The following is a 15,335-nucleotide window of genomic DNA, read 5'->3' as shown; positions in this document are numbered from 1 at the left end:
TTTTATTATTATGAAAAAACTTAATAGTCTACACTGAGCCAGCAAGCCCTGTCCACTAGTGTGGACACAGCGGATGTACTTCCTGTCCTCGTGGAGCTTACAATTCATAAAAAGTTGAGAAAGAATGTTTATGGAAGCACACTTAAAGGATATGCACTATCTCCATCCTTCAAATGTCTCCAAAATCTCTTCCCCTTCGAAGGCAGACTGTTTCGAATGACGCTCACCTCCTCACCCTGTGAGGCCGTTAGGAAGGGAGCTGGGAACGTGTTGGCCTAGGTGGGGCACTGTGATGTTGGCTGATGCGTCCACAGCATCACTACTGCGAGGCAGCCACTGTTCATTCCCTCACATGGGGCCGTTTCCAAGGCCTCCAATCTTCAAATAAAAGTTTGCTTGTTTTCAAATGTTATGCCATAAATTGACGAGGCTTCTCTTTTGCACCGTCTACTATGAAGCTTAGAGACATATTTGTGCCCCACTGAGAACAAATATTAGAGATCTGTATCAGGCTTTTATTTTGTTTTACATATTTGTTTTGCATTTCTTGCTATAGTTTATGAATCTCTATAAACCACATTAAATTTGGGAGAAAATGAAACAAATGAGTAAAGTTTGCCTTAATGCATCATAAGAAAAATTTTCTTTTTAAATTTAAGGAGTCAGAAAAAAAGTCAGAGTGAGAAGTCAAGGGAGAGAAAGGATTTCAAGAATATGATGTATGGATTTAAAATATAAAAACTCAACTCTCAATGGACTGGGGAAACGGAAGGGAAATGAAGAGGCAAGAGCAGGGAATTTCCCAAGCAATCTGTATTTATTTACAGAAATTAGACAAATGGTAGCAGAAAAATGACTTTGGGTAAACAAACTTATTATATGGTTTAAGTCAGTGGTCGCCAACCGGTGGTCCACGGACGAGATCCGAAAGGTTGGCGACCGCTGGTTTAAGTCATATAAAATATTTAGAAATATTTATGATTCCACTCAAAATGATAAAAATAAGTCACAGTTAATCAAGAAAACAAAAATTGCTTCATAAAAATGGAAAAACAAACAGGTTGTTATTAACCTGTTTCTTATCTGAGCTCCCCCAGCCCCCATATTAAGGAAAACCCTACACATGGCAGCATGAGTCCACTGCCCTCTAGCTTTCTGGATGGCCAGCGTGGTCTAGGTGGTGTTTCAACCCCACAACCAGCACGGCCAAATCGTGTTCTTGCTAGACAGCCTCTCACCTTCAAAGTCATTGTCATCTTTCCTAGACACCAAGGATTTGCAGTGATGTCACTGTTGTATGTCCACTCTGGTTCACATTGTTGAGCCACCTCCACTCAGAATTATCAGCTTCCAAATGTCTTGCTCCCCGTGCCCCAGAGAGCCCCAAGCTTGCTGGAAGCTTACACCCAGTTCCAGGCAGCACTGAGGAGATTTGGGTTGAGTCCTGTCAATTCCAAGTCCATAGGTGGAAAATACACTCCAGCCCTAGCCGTTTGACTCAGTGGATAGAGTGCCAGCCTATGGACCGAAGGGTCCCAGGGTTCAATTCCAGTCGAGGGCACATACCTTGGTTGCAAGCTCCTCCCTGGCCCGGGCTCTGGTCAGGGTGTGTGCAGGAAGCAACCAATCGATGTGTCTCTCTCACATGTTTCTCTCACATTGATGTTTCTGTCTTTCCCTCTCTCTTCCACTCTCTCTATAATCAATGGAAAAAAATCCTCGGGTGAGGATTTAAAAAAAAAAAAAGAAAGAAATACACTCCAGATCACCCAACACACCTTCCCATCCCTTTCCTCCCACATATTGAATTAAAAAATTAAAATGTCTTGCCATAGCCGGTTTGGCTCAGTGGACAGAGCGTCAGCCTGTGGAATTGAAGAGACCCAGGTTCCATTCTGGTCAAGAGCATGTCCCTAGGTTGCAGGCTCGATCCCTGGTCCTGCTCAGGGCATGTGTGGGAGGCAACCAATCGATGTGTCTCTCTCACATCAATGTTTCTCTATGTTTGTCTTTCCCCCTCCCCTTCCACTCTCTAAAAATCAATGGAAAAATATCCTCAGGTGAAGATTAACACACACACACAAAAAAAAATAAAAGTAAAATGTCTTAAGAGCAGGCAGAGTAAAAAAATTAAGTGCACTTAGTTCTCCTCTGCTAAAAGCAACATTTTTGTGCAAGGATGAGGTTTGGTTCCACTCTCCAGGACCACAGTGCCACAGCTCACCTGTTCCCACCCCAACTCTGCAATCCCCTCCCTATGAATGAGCAGCCAACAGAGGGCTATAAGTAAAGTATCTGACTCCCAAAGAAGTAGGTACATGTCGCAACTATGGTTACCATGTAGGGTCAATGAGAGGCCATTCAGAATAAGTGATGTTTTTCTGATCATATTTTATTCCTTCAAAAGCGTACCATTTCTTTTAGACTGTGGTTAGTCTGCACACCAGTTGGTTCCAGATAAGCAAGACTTGGCTGTGGTTGAAGTTCTGCTAAGTGAACGGGAAGGGAGGTTCAGATCCCGGGAAAGGAGGGCAAATGTGTACAGTCCCAGGGCAGAGAACCTTGGCACCTGGGTCACGCCGTAAAGACAAGCACTGTGCCCACTTTAATCACACACTCAGAACACACCATAGCAGGGCCCTGCAAACTGCAAGCAATCAATAAATATTTGCTATGAATAAACTTACTAACTGAAATAGATTATTCTGTAAAGGACTAAAAAGAGCTAAAAAACAAGCCCACTGCCAGGAGGTGGCAAGGCCAGGTCTGTCTGGCTCCGGCGTCGGTGGTCTTCCCCTTCTCATTGGGAGATAGGTTCACTGAGGTCTCACGTAGAGAACCCCAAATCACAAGAAAAACATGCTCCATCTCCCTGGAAAGTCAATTTTACTCAAAGTTGGATAATTTTAAATATTTGTTATAAAAACTTGGTTACCAAACTTTAAATATTTGGTAACAAATACCAATATATTATGAAAGAGAATACAGACTTCATAGTCATTTTCAATTACCTGGGCCATCATCTTTTGCAGTCTGCAACAGCCCCAGACTCTTAAGGACACAGAGCACTCTCCTCCTAGAGGTCCATGGATAGAAGAAAATCTGAGACTCAAAACATGGCTCCATAAATACTTGTTGAGCAACACTAGCAAGCATGTGTTAAGTGCCAGCAATACAATGTAGTCCCTGACCTCAAAGACCTTAAGCTAGTCTAAAAAAGAGAAACAAGTTAACCAGTAATTAAGAGTGCTAAGATAGATGCCTGCAGAGGGTCCATAGAAACAGAGGGGCCTGTGGGGAATGTTGAAGAATTCCCAGGGGGTGACCCAGGCACTACTCTCATCCCTGAGCTGCTTCTTGAAAACGATACAGGAATTAATAATATGGGGGAGCTGAGGGGAAGTTACTGATGGAAAGAGAATAGTGTTTAATAAGTTATAAATTTTCAAAAAAACCACAGTATTCTGAAAGGGCCAGAACTAGTGCAATACAAGAGAAAGTAATCATATTACACTGGAAATATATACCAAAAAAGAAATAAAAAATTGATAAGATGCCCAACTTACAGTGCAAATATGAAAATGAAAACAATGAGATATTTGTTATCTATCAACATGGCAAAAATTTAAACCGACACTATTAAATATCACAGATAAAATCTGTACCGTAGATAAAAATATAGGATGGTACCTCTCTCAAGGGCAATCTGGACATATACACAAAATTCAAATGTTGATGGATACTTATAACTATGGGAAAAAATCTAACACACATCAAAAGAAATTAAGTAATTAGGTTGGCCCATCAATACAATAAAATACTGTGCAACCATTACAAAGGGTGAGGTAAGGTGTGGAAGGTTGGGAAAGACTGGTAAAAAAGGCAGGTTAGGCTGATTTTTGAAGAACTGAAACTGCAGACACGTCGATATATTCCCGTCTTACAGGACAAGACAAGGTGGCAGTGCCCCTCTGCTGCCTTCACTGGCCGCTCTGATTAACCTGAGAATCACCGCTGATCAGCTATGGCCACCCTAATAATTCCACAAGTACTTTACCGTTTGTTATTTATGCCAGTTGTTATTCAACTAAGTAAAGATCCGAGATCTTTCAGAAAGCCAGCCTTAAAATTACCCAGAGATTATACCCAGCAAATAAAAGGATTGTTTAATTACTTGGGTAAATTCTAAAGAATGAGGAGCCATGCAAACACACACAAAGGGGGGTGGGAGCAAGTTATAGAACAGGCTGTTCACTATGAATCCCTCTAAATGGTGTGCACATTGAGGCGTGTGACGTGGACATGTGTGCGGTGCACCGCAGGTGTGTGTCTGCACACGCAGGAGCGCGTTCCAGGAAAGGGCTGGGAAACAGAGCCAGCAGCACACTGCTCCTCACAGCACTGTGCAGTTACATGATGAAGATGTGGCTGCAGCAGCAGGGGCTGGAATGGCTTCGACACTAGTCTAATCCCCTGAAATCACACCGTTTCTTCCAGCAATACTCGAAATGGTTTGTTCATCTTCTCAGCTAGGGTAAAGTTTACCATATCTCCCCCATCATCAGACTTTTCACCAGTTCTTCCTAACTAACAGTGATTGGCACTCGAGTGTACCTACATTACAGTCCACCAGAACAGCATTCTTGCTGACTACTTAAGGAAGGATGGGGATGGAGGGTGTTCAGCAAGGTAGTGTAAAGAAAACCATTTTAGGCACAGATCACCTAGCAACTTAAGATGATTTGGGGCATGATTAAACAGGCTGTTAGGGCTGGGAAAAACCAGTACCATGAATGACTGACTTCTCATCAGAACTGAATCAACTGTCATGTGGCTTCAACTGAAAGCTACACCCCCATTTAGTAACAGCTTGGTAAGGGGAAGGCATGCAAACAAAGCCATGGTATCTGTCTGTATACCAATTTTAAGTCACAACTGATTTGAGAAACATTAAAATATTTTAAACACGTTAATCAAAATAATATGTAACCACAGTAAGGCCTAATTTTCTATCTAGCTAACTGGGTCACGAAAAAATAAGATGTCCCAAATGAAAATGATCTGGATGTTAACATCTGCAAATAGCTTCAGTTTAAAATACAATTCTTCAGAGAAATGCAAAAGGCTCAGGATTTAAGGGTCCCAGGATCAGCATACCAACTGTATAATCTTCATACCAACAGCTTCAAAATATGTTCATAATCAATGCCTGGAGATGGCTGAAAGCTAGGCTAGCGTTAGATCTGTAAGCCAGTGTCCATCTCTCCACACTGCACACAGAAAGGAGTGCGGAACTCTTCTGGACAACATGATCTGGACCTGGGAACCATGTAAGAGCACTAAGGACAAACTCAGAAACAACTGTTGCTAAATACTTGATCATCCAACTGACTTCAAGTAGCAGTTAGTGGTTCCATGACCAAAACAGGTAGGAGACTTGGGTCTGCACTCAGCCTCTTTACAGGGCAGTGTTCTCACCTGAAAGGTGAGGGTGACAACTGTACACACCTCATGAGGTCACTGTGAGGATTAGCATGAAAATGCTGTAACGCGTTTAGAACATTAACTCGACAAAGACTTAGTAAATGCTATTTATTCGCATTAGAAATACATTGGTGGCAAGGTGTGGAATCTCCTCCAAAATTTACCTGTGTATCTGGCCACTGAGGACAAGGTCTTGAAAATCATCTTCAACTCTTCAGCTGAATCCGGCTCTTCCAGGACCAGCAAGCCAAGCTTCAGTTCCTTGAAAGTGCTCTTTTCACTAGTTTCCAGAATTATGTATGTATCGTACCTTGCCAAGAACTTTCAGCCCCACTACCTACTCCTAGCATGGGCAACTGACTTGCAGCATCCTTCACATCTCTGTACACACCACTTCCTCTGGAGCCCTTCCCAAACCCTCCTGTGAATTCGGAAGGACCATTCTTCATGGTTAACTGCAATCCAGTTCATGTTCCCATTGAGAACAACTAGTTTCTGATAAGCTTACTGTCCTTGTTCATTCAAATTCTAATAAGATGTTTCCAGTTTAAAATCTAAATACCACCTTTCCAGAGAGTCAGCTCTGTTGCTAAGATAGGATCAAGCCCATTGTGCTTTATATTCTTAATATGTCTGTTAAAACGGTATCAGATGAAAGCCAACCTATTCAAGGGATCTGCTGTTTACTGGTCTTCACCCAAGAGATGTTTTTGAAGAATTCCACAGCTTAAAAGGAAAAAGGATGAAAATAATCCCCAACTTACCGATGAGAACCTCTGGGCAGAAAAGTGAAATGATTTTGTTCAGCACAGAAAGCTAGACAGAGTTATAAACGCAATAAGGAGCCAAGGTTCCGGTTCTGTTTCCTTCCACTATAGAGCCATTTTTGTGCACTGAGAACCATTCAAGAGAGTCTAAGCAATAATCTTAAAATGCAACAAGTGCTCATTCAATGCTACCGAACAACTTGCAAAGCTTTTTAAACTATGGGTGTCCTCTACTGTAGAAGAAACTCAAGAGGGAAGGCCTGGTCCTTTGCATGTTGAAAAAGTTGAATGGGTGCCCTGGCTGGGTAGCTCAGTTGGTTAGAGTTGTCCCGATATGCCAAGGTTTGGGGTTTGATCCCCAGTCATGGCACATATAAGAATCTACCAATAAATGCATAAATAAGTGGGACAAATTGACCTCTTTCTCTCCCTTCCTACCTCCATTCCTCTCTCCAAAAATCAATTTTTTAAAAAAGTGCCATGGGTGATTCTTATCCCAGCAAAGGTCAAGAACCCATAGTTTAATCAATCAGTATCGTTTGCTAAATATCTACTCTGTCCCCAGCAAAGTGTTTCTGAGACAAGAATTACTTATATAAACTAAATTAGAGAAAAAATAAGACTGAGTATAATGAAGTGCTGAATTTGCTAAATTCAGAGAAAGTAGCACAAGAGCACAGGCGTGGATGAGCTATTTGTGGAGCAAGAATAATGGACAGATAGGTCCCGAATGATAAACGGGCTAAGTTTTCACGTAGTGCAGCGTAGAGTCCTAAGGATCCAGGAACAAAGGAGCGGAGTGCACTTTCCCACCCTGGCCCTGCACCCACTTCAATAGCAATAGCTGCATGCTTACCTTTCATGCAGGAAGCTTCAGCCTCAAATTCATTTAAAAAAGAATTCTGATGGCTTTTAAGAGTTTGAAAACTCTCTTATTTACAAATGCAAAAGAAAAAAATCAGTGGTGAAGTAACTTATCCCAAAGTCACAAAACTAACCAATGGTCTAGAACAGCGGTCACCAACCTTTCGGACCTCACAGACCACCAGTGGTCCGTGAACCACCGGTTGGCAACCGCTGGTCTAGAACCCAGGTCCTCAGCTCCCAAGCCCTCGGCACACACACCGCACCCACCACGACATCCCAAGAGAGGGACCATGTGAGCTTCTCAGAGCACCCAAAACACCAGCCTGACCAGAACCCATGGTCTGTTTCAGGTCCTGTGTCTCAAACCTGGATGGGACTGTGGAGGGGGAGGAGAAGTGAGAGGAGCCTGAGCAAGCAGCAGAATAAAACACAGCCACCCTCCCAAGACAGGTCTTGAACACAATTTTAGGGAGATTTTTTAAAAATTAAAACCTGACCAAAGAAACGCCATGTTTGTGATGGGCCTGTAAGGGGACTTCCTGGTGGAATTGTTCGATCATGCTCTTCAAGGAAGTAGTAAAAGGTAAGAATGCAGAGGCAGACGTGGGAGTGGGGCATTCAGCAGAAGAGCCTGAGATCCAGGGCCAGTTTATGTTTGCCACAATGCAGCAGCTCCTCTGTAGAATTTCAGAGGACCATAGGGGAGTTGCTCCCTCTCCCAAGGTGTTGGCCACACCTGGAAATGGACACCCTGCCGTCAGATGCCCCGAATCACTGGAGAGCCAAAGCTCCTCCTCTCCAGCAGCACATCTAACTCTTGTGCCCATGTAAGAAAAACTACAACAGGACTGTAAAATGCTTTTGCTCTGCGTCTGTTACTCCCACAGCATCCTCTGACACTGGTATTATCACCATCACACTGCTGAAAGAGACAACCACAGAAGTCAGTGCCAAGGCCAACTGAGATGTCTAGAATTTAGTGTTCAGACTCAATGCTCAGTCCACACACAGTGGCTTGAGCACAAACCTCAATCCTCACATTTCTATGTTGATCACACAGTGAATGTATAATCTAATAGGACCCACCCAATCATGTCTGAAATGACATGTCTATCACTGAGTTCACTGCCTATTCCCCAAATGCCTCCATCTTCCACTTCCCTACTTCTGTTCATCTAAACTCAAACCTTGTTTCCCCTTTGACTCTAATTAGCTGCTAAACACTTAAATTAAGGGCTTTGATCATAGCTCAAGAACAAAAAAATTCAATGACTCTCTACTGCCTAGCAAATGAAATCCAAACTCCTTCACCAGCACCACAGCATGGGAGCCCTGCTAACAGTCACAGCCTGGTTTCCCCCAGTCTCCAGAACACAGCCCAGGTTATCACTAACCTGCAAGTGTTGGCTATTCCCCAAGCACACTCAGTGCTTACTAAGCATGTGACCTTGGGAAAGTCACTTAATCTGGGCTTTATTTTACTCAACTATAAAATGGGTATAATAATACTTGCCTGAAAGGACTAACTTAAGTAATAAAAATGAGAGTGCTGCTATAAATTTTAAGGTACTATAAAAACACCGACATTATCATTATGTCACAGTTATAATTTTATACCTGCCTTGCTCCAGAAAGGATAGAAAGTAGCTCACATAAAACACAAATAACAAGAGTTTAAAGTGGAAGCAATAAAAGAAATACTAAACAAAATGTGATGCGGAATGCCGCTAAGAAAAATGCATACCACAATTGCCTATGTAATCTTTCAGGTTAATGATTTGGCCTGAACACTGTAGTTTGACTTGGAAAGAAAACTAAGTCAAGCATACAGTGTCCAAAAAACTGAAAACAAAACCAGTAGTCAGAAATAAACTAGTTCCTACTATAAGACCAGGCAAAAATTTCTCCTACAGGTTCTTATTCTGCGATGTAAATGGACAGCATGCTCATCGTCTTCATCCTGGATGATCTATTTCATTACATCATATCAGATCGAAAGCCTCTTGAGGTCAGGTAATTGTCTTATTATGTTTGTATCTCTAACAGCACTTAAAGCAATTAGTCTACAAACAACACACCTCAATTTTTTTGAAATTTTTTATTGATTTTAGAGAGGAAGGGAGAAGGAGAGATAGAAACATCAATGATGAGAGAGAATCAGTGACCAGCTGTCTCCTGCACACCCCACACTGGGGATCGACCCTGCAACCCAGGAATGTGCTCTGACCAGGAACTGTGACCTCCTGGTTCATAGGTGGATGCTCAACCACTGAGCTACACCAGTCAGCCAACACAACTCAATTTTTATATACTGGTTTCCATGGGTCCAATCTCTCCCTTCCTATTTCCAACTCTCTTGCACACTACCATATCAAACCTAAAACATCACTTTTACCACAAGATTCCTTACTTTAAAAACCTCCCCAGCCTCTCTGTGCACGGAACAAATACCTCCTTCTTCACCTTCACAGCACAATCTAGACCACGACCTCCCGTCTTCTCCCTCCTCTAATGTTTTTGCCCTTTTGAGCTCAGCTTAAAAATCTCACCTCCTACTGAAAGTCTGACTAGCAGCAACGTGGTGGAGGGAGACTGGAGAGGAGGAGACTGGATAGTCAGAAGTCTTGTGTTCTGATCCGTTACTCATCTGTTCAGAGACTGTGGGCAAGCCACTGACCCACTGTGAGACCCTCTCAGCATCTACTAGTAGTCATGGCTTACGACCAGTGCATCTACATTACCTTCCAGCTATAGGGTTCTAGGATGGGTGGGCTCCTACAAACGCAGACACACCCTGATCTCTACTCTGATCCTTCTTATCTGTTACATATTTTAATATGTAATTACAAACACTGTCTTTCAATCTTCCCTAAGTAAACATATCAACCGTCCCACAGCAGAGCCTTATAGTCCCTTGCTGTCCCCAAAGATAACCAGCACAAGAGCAGGTATATAACACTTTGCGTAAGCAAAGAACTGTTTAAGTAACTATTTTTTAAAAGATTATAATATACTTGCTTACTATAGTATGAATCAGCAAAAAAGGGGGGCTTTCCCCCTCCCCCATTAAACAGACCATTAAAATAAGTGACGAAGACAAGAAAACATCAAAGTCACTTTTCTCTAAAAAGTATATTCACTTAGTAGGCTATAAAGCCAGTCAGTATAACCCCATTACTTAAGGTGACCACCTGCCAAACACAACTGAGTTAACATACACAACATAATGTTTATTATCTTTGATTGCAAAGTGAATGCCCACCAGCAAAATAAAAATAAGACCAACCATAATTTTTATTATTTTACTAATTTTACATATACATTATTGCTATAGTTCCAACATAAAAACCGATAAAGTGACGCAGCGGATGAGGAAATAAATCACGTGACAAACTGTACTTAATATTGCAGGCTGCATAAAGCTACTACAACCAATACTCATATTGAGCTTAGATTTGTGCTTTTCACATTGTCTTTTTGAAAAAATTAATAATATGGCTCCTTTTCCGGATGAATACCCAGGGTCCTGGACGGTACTTAAAAAATAATCTGATACATCGAGAGGTTGCTGATTCTTCTTTTGCTCTTTACTAGTCCTGTCAGCAGAATCTAGGCAACAGTGAAAACCTGAGTGTTTAACTGGAAAAAATAAATTAAAAAGAAAAAACAAAGAAGCGATATCAGTCACTGAGTACAAACAAGATACCATATCAATACTCAATAAGTTAACTTCCTGTAGTTAAAACACACAGCTCTATAAACTACACACATGGTACATAAAGAGCTTCTTCCATCAGAGGTTCTGAAGCTCAAGACAATTCTCATTTCCAACTTGAAATATCCCGTAAATGGACCAGTAAGTCAGGCCCTGGCTCCGCTCGTGCTATTTTTGGTCCCAATGCTATTACTGCTGAAAGAGTTTATAAGGGCTCACTGCCAGCTTAGACACGGTCAGAAAGATGTCAGTACAACACAAAACCGATTTGTTCCTAAGAAGAAATATAAATCTACAAAATTACCCAATTATCCTTATTCACAAAATGTCAATAATGTGCAAAAACATCCAGTAAAAGAAGATAGAGAAGGAAACTGCTATTCTGTGAACCATAATTATTACCTCGTTCAACCTTGATTCCACTCTGAAAGATATTTATCTTATTTAAGCAACACAAAAAGATAATAAGGGAGAATTCTGGCCCAAAGAATGTCCTTAAAAGGAAGAGGAAGAAAGACTCCATCCAGGAGGGATGCAGAAACCCGGGGAAGGCAGATGTGGAACTAGCCGATCCACACGCTACCTACCACCCAATATTAGATTTCCCCAGAGAAATACATAATAAGCATGTTTGCTCAGGCATTTAACATTAAAGGAGGCAAGAGCAACAAGAACAGGGGTGACCGAAAAGGGGCATGTTTTGTCTGTGACTTGTTCTGTTCTGTAAACAGTAATTATTTGAATAGTTCTAAATGCAATCACTTCCATTAGGAAAACACATCCCTGCTCAAATTGAGGTTTCACAGTCTTTATGAATTACAAAAACTGTGTAACTGAACCAATACTGTTGCATAAAAGCAAATTAATGACAGTCACACACCAGAGTTTTAAAAGAAAATTAATTTTAACAGTGGCCAAAAGAAGGTTAGTATGTAAAGACTGGGGCTGTGGGTTTTCAATATTAAATACAAAACAAAAATAACTGGTAACAAGGCAGTCATCACTACATAATACTAGAGTCTTTCTGCAACAAAGGAAATAGATATTCATGAAGATGAGTGACCAACTGAAAAAACACAACTAAATTCAAGATCCAGTAATACAGATTTAAGAAACTTTAAATATTTCATTTTGAATGGAAAACACTTATGAAAGATAGCATTTAAATGTTCAGTTCTGGGATTATAGAATCATCTGCTTAAGATATTAAAGGCTCCTTTAAACACATTTGGTGGCTTGATAAGAGCAATTTAATTTAACTTATTTCAGAATCCACTGACCAGGTGGATAACAGCTTAACAATGACTTCAACCCAGACAGCAGTGAGACATTTCATTTCTGCTGCTTTATACCGCCTATCCGTTCAGAAATAGGTAAATTAAAAATACAGCACAATACCACACCATTTAAACCTGAATAGCAGTAGTTGTTTGTATTTCCCCTGACTACTGGGATTTTTGATGACAAAATGAAAGAAATTAGAAATCAGTTTGGGAAAGAGGTTAAAAATTACTTGTACAAAATCGCTTACAAGCAGACTGGTCCTTTCTTTTTTTTTCATTTTTAAAAATATATATATTTTATTGATTTTTTTACAGAGAAGGGAGAGAGAGAGAGAGTTAGAAACATCTATCAGCTGCCTCCTGCACACCTCCGACTGGGGATGTGCCCACAACCAAGGTACATGCCCTAGACCAGAATCGAACCTGGGACCTTTCAGTCCGCAGGCTGACGCTCTATCTACTGAGCCAAACCAGTTACAGCCAGACTGGTCCTTTTAAAAATTAAAAGCATTTGGTCAGCAGTGATATGAATTTTCAGGACCTAAATTCAAAAGCCCCAGTGGGGCAAGGTAAGAAGGAAGTGACAATGGGTTTTCTGAAAACTTGTGGAAGCCACCTGACAGATGCAAAAGCAGACAGGCACCGTACAACTTCTGGAGGCTCAAAAGTAACATAAAATACTCCATCCAACAAGCTTGGCTCACAAGTCAGAGTTAGGAATAAAGCAATACTACCACATTCCCAGGGCATTTTAATCCTCACTAAGATAAACTAGTTGGATAAAAAATGTCTAACAGGAAAATCTACTCAGATGTCAAAAATTATAAGTGAAATCACTACCTCAATTTTAAAAATCACTAATCAATCAAAATAAAATGCACAAACTTGTCCAGACTAAAACAAACCCAAAAAGAATTATGAATTATATTTTTAAAAACTGCTTGCAAAGCACATGCTTTCCTGTTAAGTATTCTACTTTATTTTAAACACTATAATCTCAACCTAAAAGAACAGCTAGCCCTCATTCTCTTTAACTTCACTTTATTTGTGGAAATAGATACAAGGAACACACATGGTCTCTCCTTTAGCCTGGGCTGTGCTCTGATTAAGTCAAGAAACAGCTTCCGAGAGTGTGGGGGGTCAGGAAGAAGCCATCTAAAATGAGCATGCACCTGGATCACTTCCAAGATGACACTTATTTAAAGCCTATAGTCTCCATTTGAGAATTTGAGGAAATGAATTTTTACAATAGCATGGAAAGCCAACCAGAATATAAAAGGCCAGTTCATAATATTCATCCTTTTCTGTATTACAGAAATTGTACCAGTGAAATTTTGTTTGTAAAATGCAATGTCCATTTTCTCCTCTTGGATAAAATACCTACAGCCTCGGTGGTGGTTAAATTGCAGCTATAAAGGAAATTGTCCCGAGATAAATGGTTTCCCTATGAGAAGGTTTCGCTGCTACACTTCACCTCAGGACAATAAATCAAATTAACTGCACCTTGTCCTCTGTCCAGTGACATCATCAGTTTGACCACATCTTGGGAATCTGGTGCAAAAACATATGCTACTTAAGGCAGGAAATCATATTCCTGCTTTTTGTCCACCTGACCTCAAGCTTCAGATCTCTGAAACAGTCATTCACCTGAACAGTCTGGTGGAAGCCACAGATTTTTTTTCCCCTGCTGCATTTTGGGGCCTGCCTACTGGAGGTTAAAGAAGAAAAATGGTAAGAACTGGTTATTTTAAAATGGCTTTAGCCCATTAAATCTAGATATTTGTTACAAATTAAACTGAAAATCAAAGTCTCACCAAATCTGTATCTAGCAACTGACCCTAAAAGGCCTTAACATAATTTCAGAGGTTTAACACATCAGTGTTTAACAACAATTCTGATACTTTCCTCTCCCAGCCTGGGAAAAAACCCCATGAGAAGCAACAACATGATTTTAAAAACACACTATGACTATACAAAATAAAATGGAGGAAAAACTTCATCAAGGCAAAGACGAAAATTCAAAATTACTGTTTCTTCTACATAGTTGAAATTAATCTGCCTTTCGCCGACCAACTGTCCCAAACCTACATAGAACAAAATCAATTCTGACAATTTTAAGAAGAGGGGGGCGGGTGTGCTGGGAGGGTGGTAAGTTCAGAGATGAGGGTGGACACAATGACAGTGTTTATTCCTCCATTTTACTCATTTAATCATGACACAAACACTCAAAGAAAACAGAACCCCATTTCTGTTTTCGGGAGTGCTCCAATGAAAATAAGCAAATCTGTGACAGTGACAGCACAAAATTAGTATCAGCCCCATTTTAAATTCCAATAAAGAGGTTGAAAAGGGAGCGCAGCCCTGAGAAGTTCTGAAAGTGCTGTAAATTAGGATTTATAAAATACTTAGCTATTCCCCAACTGGAAAAAAAAAAAAAAAGATTGGTTTCAAAAATCCTGCAGATCCACCTTTAAGTGTTTAATTTGGGGGTTGGAGCCAGAGGGCAAGGGGCTCCACCAAAACAAAGTGAAACCCTAAAAGGCTTCATTTAGCCTCTGAAAATAGGACAGTCCCCCCCTCCCCCGCCCCCCTTAGGCCCAATATTACTGCACACTGTAGGAAAGTCTTCTTAAGAGAAAGAACAAGGCAGAGTTAATGCTCAGCTCGGGGCTGTGGGAAGGCTGGTGAGGCCTCGGAGGGTCAGCTGTGCCCGCGGAGGAGGGGGTGCGTAAGGACTGGGTGAGGGGAGTCATTTTGGTTATTAGTAAATAAATCAGGCGGCAGAGAACATGAGGCCTAGGCAACTGCAGGAGGAGCCAGGCCTCGCTCCCCCTTCTCTTCCCGGCACAGCCTGGGTTTGATCTCAGAGCCCTGTGGATTGCCAAGGAAAAAAAAAAAAAGAATCATATCGAACCACAAAAGCACATGGGGCGAATGTAAAATATAAACACGGCGTTGGGCTGTGAGTGGCTGTTATTAAAGGTCTGAATTACTAAACATGAGAGGCGGGGAAAGCCAGGCGGCCATTTCAATAATATAAACCTCCCCGAATTAGACATTATTCAAATGAGAGAGGATCCGCGCAGCGCGAGCAGGAGGACCAGCTCGGCGTGCAGACGCGCCGCGGACGACGGGGATCCCCGCCTCCCCACTCCACGGGAGGGAGACCGGGATGTTAGCAACGGTGTTAGGGCGGGGGTGCCCGCGCCGCCGCCTCAC

The 15,335-nt window shown here is 41.5% G+C and overlaps 1 long non-coding RNA gene across 1 annotated transcript; it reads right to left on the bottom strand.

Annotated features, from left to right (window-relative positions):
• Positions 1-10,394: 10,394 nt before the first annotated feature.
• On the bottom strand, positions 10,395-13,719 carry LOC111828080. The gene is made up of 2 exons (XR_002831857.1): positions 13,620-13,719; positions 10,395-10,757 (listed from the first exon to the last, which is right to left on the bottom strand). It is a non-coding gene; the product is annotated as an uncharacterized LOC111828080 (long non-coding RNA).
• Between the last annotated feature and the right edge of the window lie 1,616 nt (positions 13,720-15,335).

This window comes from Myotis lucifugus, unplaced genomic scaffold (assembly GCF_000147115.1).
Source record: "Myotis lucifugus unplaced genomic scaffold, Myoluc2.0 scaffold_279, whole genome shotgun sequence".
In the NCBI taxonomy this organism is placed as follows: Eukaryota; Metazoa; Chordata; class Mammalia; order Chiroptera; family Vespertilionidae; genus Myotis; species Myotis lucifugus.
Note: the sequence above shows the minus strand (reverse complement) of the source record. Positions and strands in the feature narration are given on the sequence as shown.